The sequence below is a fragment of the Neoarius graeffei genome, chromosome 13, assembly GCF_027579695.1.
Source record: "Neoarius graeffei isolate fNeoGra1 chromosome 13, fNeoGra1.pri, whole genome shotgun sequence".
Taxonomy (NCBI): domain Eukaryota; kingdom Metazoa; phylum Chordata; class Actinopteri; order Siluriformes; family Ariidae; genus Neoarius; species Neoarius graeffei.
Genome location: NC_083581.1, coordinates 68,445,636 through 68,453,524, shown reverse-complemented (window position 1 = coordinate 68,453,524; position 7,889 = coordinate 68,445,636).

Here is a 7,889-nt window from a genome sequence, read left to right as displayed (position 1 = left end):
TGTCCATATTGATAAATGCTGAGATGTGTGGAAATGACTGTACGCCCAGTCTTCTGTCGTACATTTGTTTCAGAAATGAGGGCCATTGTGTTTATAAACATGTCCTTGAGCAAATGTTGTTAATTCCATGTACAACTTCATACTATTCACCAGTTATACGTTCTTCCATATTGGAATAGCATTACCAAAGTTTATTCTAGTTATCTTACTTTTTTTTTTTAAATGACACTTTTGTTGCTCACAGTAAAAGTATCTGGAACGGCATGGTGGTGAAGTGGTTAGCACTGTTGCCTCACGGCAAAAAGGTTCTGGGTTCGTGACCAATGGGAGCCTTTCTGTGTGGAGTTTGCATGTTCTACCCGTATCTGCGTGGGTTTCCTCCGTCCAGGTGCTCCGGTTTCCCCCACAGTCCAAAGACATGCAGTTAGACTAACTGGCTACTTTAAATTGTCCATTGATCTAGCTTGGAAAGGGATGGGCTCCACCAAGTTTAAATGCCCTAGACACATTAAAATGTCATCAGTGGTGCCCTTGCTGGCTATGGTACGAAGAAGAAAAGTGTCTGGGAACACAGCAGATTCTGCCCTGTTTTCATTTCTAAACAGATTGAGATGGAGGTGGAATGAAGAGCCAATGGTGAGGGTCTATAAAAGGACTTACAGGAGGCCCATGTAAACACAGACAAGCATTCCAAAGATATATATATTTGTGGTGAAGCCACTGCTTAAACAAGGATTCTTTTACATGTTCTACATCTTTTCCTGGTTATTTCTACTAGTAAGAAACGGGGGAGAAAAAAAAAATCCTATGGCATCTTTAACTCTCGCAAGATGCCATGCTAATACACAGGCTCAGCACTCACTTAAAAGACGCTCGTGGGCTGTACAACAGACACGTAACCTACATTACCAGCCCGAGCAACCTCAACTGGCAGACATCCATTCACACAAACTTACTTCATGGCCTTGGACGAGGAGATGTAGATGACCTCAGTCTCAGGGGGCACGTCTTCCCCTGTACATATCCACTTTGAAACGAGCCTGATGACTTTTAAAAGGACAAAGAATCATTAAGAGAATAAGTAGCCTTTCACATATTCTTTCTGTAACGCCCCCTGAAAGTAATTCCAATGCATTTATACAAAGGAGAATAGCTTTACTGGGAGAGGCAGTGGTTTAATGGTCCAATACGCTCTTGGCTCAAGTACAATTATCCTCCTATGATGGTGCAAAAAACGGTGGGGGGAAATCATATGCTTTAAGGGAAAAGTGGGTTCAGCTGAATGTCAGAGTACACAGAAACATTTTGCCATTTATGAGTAAATAAACCATACGAATGAAAAATAAAGAAAATAAAACCAGTTCCTACTCTTTGTACAAACACAAAGACGACATTTTAAACATATTATAAGAGCACGAACGTAAAGAAAACAGTTAGCATTTGTTTTAGATGTTCCCTTGGATTAAACATTAAAACGCACTTCATTTCACAAAGCTGTGATTCTGAGTGAAGGCCAAGCCTGAGAGTAAACATCTTCTGTTCACACTCAGTTTCCAAAATCAGCTTGGTCTGTTCCTTTCACTATAGCACTGACATGGTCTCCATATGGTGGGGTAATAAGGTGAAATGGCTTCTAACAGTTATTTAACATTTCACGCTCTGAAACACTTTAGGGTTATTTGTGTTTGCTAGAACTAAAGTGATGCACCTTGAAAGTGATGTGCAGCTCATTTGGGAACTATGCGGTGGTCTGGGAAAACCTATCAGAGGTCGGCAAAATTCGGGAAAGCAACCAAAAATGATTGAAAAACCTTATGTTGAGACCCAAAATTGAGTCAGTAATATGCTTCGACGTGTCTGTTTTAAGAAAACATTCATATATATTATACAACCCCAATTCCAAAAAAGTTGGCACACTGTGTAAAACATAAATCAAAACAGAATGTGAAGATTTGCAAAATCATGGAAACCCTATATTTCATTGAAAATAATACAAAGACAACATGTCAAATGTTGAAACTGAGAAATTTTATTGTTTTTTGAAAAATATATGCTCATTTTGAATTTGATTTCAGCAACACGTTTCAGAAAAGTTGGGACGGGGCAACAAAAGACTGAAAAAGTTATGTAATGTTTAAAAAAAAAACTAATTTGGTTAATTGGCAACATATCAGAAACATGATTGGGTATAAAAAGAGCATCCCAGAGAGGCGGAGTCTCTCAGAAGTAAAGATGGAGAGGGGTTCACCACTCTGTGAAAGACTACATGGGCAAACAGTGCAATAATTTAAGGATAACTTTCCTCAATGTAAAACTGTAAAGAATTTGTGGATCACATCATCTATGGTACATAATATCATTAAAAGATTCAGAGAATCTGGAGAAATCTCTGTATGCAAGAGACAAGGCTTAAAACTGACACTGGATGCCTGTGATCTTCAGGCCCTCAGGAGACACTGCATTAAAAGCAGACACGTGTCTGTAGTGGAAATCACTGTATGGGCTCAGGAACACTTCAGAAACCTATCGTCTGTGAAAACAGTTCATTACTGCATCCACAAATGCAAGTTAAAACCAGATATAAACAATGTCCAGAAACGGCACCACTTTCTCTGGGCCCGAGCTCTTTTACGATGGACTGAGGCGAAGTGGAAAACTGTCCCGAGGTCTGATGAATCAAAAGTAGAAATTATTTTTAGAAAATCATGGACACCACGTCCTCCAGGCTAAAGAGGAGAGGGACCATCCGGCTTGTTATCAGTGCACAGTTCAAAAGCCAGCGTCTGTGATGGTATGACGGTGCATTAGTGGATATGACATGGGTAGCTTGTACATCTGGGAAGGCATCATGAATGCTGAATGATATATACACGTTTCAGAGCATTATGCTGCCATCCAGACAAAATCTTTTTCAGGGAAGGCCTTCCTTCTTTCAGCAAGACAATCCCAAACCGCTTTTTGCACATATTAAAATTGCATGGCTCTGTAGTAAAAGAGTCCGGGTGCTAAACTGGCCTGCCTGCAGTCCAGACCTCTCTCGCATTTAAAACATTTGGTGCATTATGAAGTGCAAAATACGACAAAGGAGACCCCAAACTGTTGAGCAACAGAAATTGTATAACAGGCAAGAATAAAACATCTCTTTTTCAAATATACAGCAACTGGTCTCCTCAGTTCCCAAACGTTTACAGAGTGTTGTTAAAAGTAGTGGTAAACATGCCCCTGTCCTAACTTTTTTGAAATGTGTTGCTGACACCAAATTCAAAATGAGGATATATTTTTCAAAAAAAAAAAAAACATTTCTCAGTTTCAACATTTGATCTGTTGTCTTTGCACTATTTTCAATGAAATATAGGGTTTCCATGATTTGCAAATCATTATATTCAGTTTTTATTTACAGTTTACATAGCATGCCAACTGTTTTGGAATTGGGGTTGTACCAGAATACATGGAATTTTTTTTTTATAGGCTAATTAACGTTGCCTTGGCATGCGTCTGTAAAGGTCAAGTTGCTGAAATAAACACGGCATTAAAAACAAAAAGAACCTGCTAGCTAAGTGCGCTTTTCTCACGCAATGAGTCACGATTTAATGAAGTTTTTGCATAGCTACAGCATGTGCTATAGTGAAATAGGCATCATTGAGTTTGTAATCAGATACAGGCTGCCAGGACAGACAACAGACTATGTACAAAGTTTTAAATATGTAAATGACCTAATAATAAAAAGAAAAGACAATAAATTTAGCAAGGAAAAGTACGTGAATGAATTATGATTATTTCAGCAGAATTGTTAGCATAGACAGAGATCAGTCGATTGAAGATACGACAATGAGGCTTATGTTTAAATGCCGGGAGTGGCATTTATCTCACGTGATGAGACAGAGACTGATGTGGAGACTGATAAGCAAAGAGATAACTCATTTCCTACTCGAAACACATAATACTTTAAAATTAGCTTGGTGCTTTTTCCATAAGTAGGTTAGGTTATAAATGTAGAGGCCGGCGTGTTTCGGTGGTATCATTAAATACACAGTACTTATCACCGTTTCACTTTTAGGATTAATCCAGGTTTAAAATGCTAGATCGTCACTTCTGGTTGAGATACATGCAAAAGAGAAACATCTCATCTCATTATCTCTAGCCGCTTTATCCTGTTCTACAGGGTCGCAGGCAAGCTGGAGCCTATCCCAGCTGACTACGGGCGAAAGGTGGGGTACACCCTGGACAAGTCGCCAGGTCATCACAGGGCTGACACATAGACAACCATTCACACTCACATTCACACCTACGGTCAATTTAGAGTCACCAGTTAACCTAACCTGCATGTCTTTGGACTGTGGGGGAAACCGGAGCACCCGGAGGAAACCCACGCGGACACGGGGAGAACATGCAAACTCCACACAGAAAGGCCCTCGCCGGCCACGGGGCTTGAACCCGGACCTTCTTGCTGTGAGGCGACAGCGCTAACCACTACACCAACGTGCCGCCCTGCAAAAGAGAAACATGATTCAGTTAAAGACATCTTGTATAGTTCTTGAAGATGTCCACATTTGACTATGTGAAGGGCTTTCCCAGGCCACTACCCATTTAGGTGCTCCATGCCATCATTCACGTTCATTTTCAGCAGCAGAGAAAGACACATGGTTTAGGAAGTAGTCATAATATCATTAAAATCAGACATGTTATGTCACACTGAAGATGGGAGTCTAAATAAACATACATGTTCGAGGATCTGCAAAAGGATTGACTATATAACAAAAAACAACCTAGACCTTCCTGGCAAGGTTAGATAAAGACAACAGAATAACAACAAATCCCCAGAGAGAACCAAAAAGGAAATGGAGGGCTTATTTTAGGAAGGGAATTTGGAGGGGGGGGGTCCTGCTCTGTCCTGTATGACACAGTTTCTGCAGGTTCTATAAAACCCGAAAGTGTTTTATAGAAAAGACTTCAAAGGTCATTTATTTTTAAACTAATAGAGCTGTAAAAGCACACTACATAAAGAAAAGATCGACTGTATTTTGAGGCGTAGTTCAGAGTTTGAAAATGTTGTGACATTCATCATGCCTCATAATTTTGTGGCGGAGCCTTTCTTGTATTATTCACTAATTACTGTACGAGCAATGAATTCTGTCAGAAAACAGAATGTTTAAGCTTGGGTGTGCTGAGGGTGGATGACTGACATGCTTGATCAAAATAAAGAGGAAATAAGGCCAAAGAGAAAGTCGTTACAAAATGAGTGCTTGTTGAACAACATACCACTGGAACAGAATAAGTCATGTTAAAAAAAAAAAAAACAGAAATAAAAAAAAAACACGGGAGAGGCAATAAAAAGTCAACACCCAACATAAGCAGGTTTAATCTCAGCCTTTATACAATATACTCCTATCGTTTAAAAGTGGCAGTTAAACCGTCAACATTAGTTAACGCGCAACGGGTGAGAAATGGTTTAAAATGGAGACCCGTTGCTTTTACTGTTGACAGGTAGAAATTTGAAACAGCTGAAGAGAGCCGCTAATGGCAGCAGAGCAGCGAGATAGGGCCTCCCGAAACTGACACTCCCATTAGGACCCTACTGGAAAGTGAAATATTTGATCACGAGAGGGAAATTGAGCAAAAATGAACTGAAACGAGATATAGTTGACTTACTTTCCTTCCAGCTCCCAGACATAGATGTCACTCAGACTTAATAAGCGTTTGAATTTCCATTTTATCACAGAAAATAGAGTGCGAGAAATAAAATCAGGCGGTTTCACCCTAATGGACAAAGTAATGGAGAGGTGAAACTGACACAACACATTCTCTCCATAGTAATGCCATCAAAATGAAAGCCCATTCACCGCAGGAGTTTTCAGGGAATCAATTCAAACCGAATAGTGGCCTTTTTCAGAGGGTTTTTATTTCATAATAGCTGCAACAAATATAGCACTTTGGATTTTGGGCAACAGGATGTCACTCAGGGCGATAGCAACACAGTCATTTATCCAATAGTGTCGAGTCCTGCAGTCAATCTGCGGTGTCCCTCTGTCTCTGCGCTCTACGCGTCAGGCAGACATTACAGTAATCCTACAGTAAAGGATTAGCTTGCCGTTCCAAAATGTTACGTGTGAGGTCAGGTTATATTAGACGACCTCTGGGGCCTCCAAACATAGGCTGAGAAAATCCATAGACACACACATACACACCACTTGTGATATGCATTATCATCACCATTGTACAGTCCTACTGTATGGGGAGAGAGTGACACCTTAAGTAAAACAGAGCTAATCACATTAAACAAGGAGGTGAAAACTCAAGATATCAAGGGTGTGGCATTACAAGAAATCACATGACAGTACAGAAACGGACTACGAACACAAGTCTTATCAAATACAGCTCCAGCCTTTATCTCATTTCCATCACGAGCATTTCAAAAATGCACGTGAACAGAACTTCGGTACATTCAGGATTAATTATCCCCTTTAGTTTCTTTCCCAGCCTAGAAAACAGTGACACAACTTTTAGATGCAAATCCATGCTTGCTTTGTTTTTGACAATAATTACAGAAAAGGAAGGGGAGGAAAAGTCCTGACGTCCTGGTCCCCAGTGCTCCTCTGCGCTATTAATTATTCTGAGGAAGACAGATGTTAAATTGTGTATGCCCATCAGCTCTAAGACTTTCTGAAGATTTATCTTTCATATAAATCATGAATAAAATATTTTCTTGCAGGGAGAAAATGTTACATCTGTTTGATGCATCTTGGATAGAGGAGAAATCAGTACAAGCTGAACTTCAGTGACCATCTAAATAAAAAATAAAGCAACGTTTCGAAGATGAGCTTTCATTTATATCGAACATGTTATTATACATGTTAACATGAATACCTAAGATATCTATCTATCTATCTATCTATCTATCTATCTATCTATCTATCTATCTATCTATCTATCTATCTATCTATCTATCTATCTATCTCACAACTTCATTTGCACAGCTGATGAATGACTTTTGTCCCTTAACTTTATTAACTAGCTCTATGTTTATCGTACAATAGGTTTTTCTCTATTTTGTATTTTCTACATTGTAGAACAATATCGAAGACATCACAAGCATGAAATAACATCTGGAACATACATGGGATTATGTGGTAAACGAAGTACGCTTCATATTTTAGATTCTTCAAAGTATCCGGCGTTTACCTTGATGACGCTTGGCACACTACTGGCATTATCTTACCCAGCTTCACGAGGTAGTCACTTGGAATGCTTTTCAATTAACAGCTGTGCTTCATCAAAAGTTAATTAGTGGATGAATTTCTTGCCTTCTTAATGCATGTGAGATCAAACGGTAAATAGTAAACAATAAAAATGCAGTAAATAGACCTTTTCCACAACTGTAGTAATCCGTATAGTATTATGTCAAGAACTGCTCGAGAGAAACGACATCCATCATTACTTTAAGATATGAAGTGACTTTTAATTAATAAAAATAAAGAATAAATAGGGCGGCACGGTGGTGTAGTGGTTAGCGCTGTCGCCTCACAGCAAGAAGGTCCTGGGTTCGAGCCCCGTGGCCGGTGAGGGCCTTTCTGTGTGGAGTTTGCATGTTCTCCCCGTGTCCGCGTGGGTTTCCTCCGGGTGCTCCGGTTTCCCCCACAGTCCAAAGACATGCAGGTTAGGTTATCTGGTGACTCTAAATTGACCGTAGGTGTGAATGTGAGTGTGAATGGTTGTCTGTGTCTATGTGTCAGCCCTGTGATGACCTGGCGACTTGTCCAGGGTGTACCCCGCCTTTCGCCCGTAGTCAGCTGGGATAGGCTCCAGCTCGCCTGCGACCCTGTAGAACAGGATAAGCGGCTAGAGATAATGAGATGAGAAAGAATAAATATTGAATTAGAAACTTTGTCCAA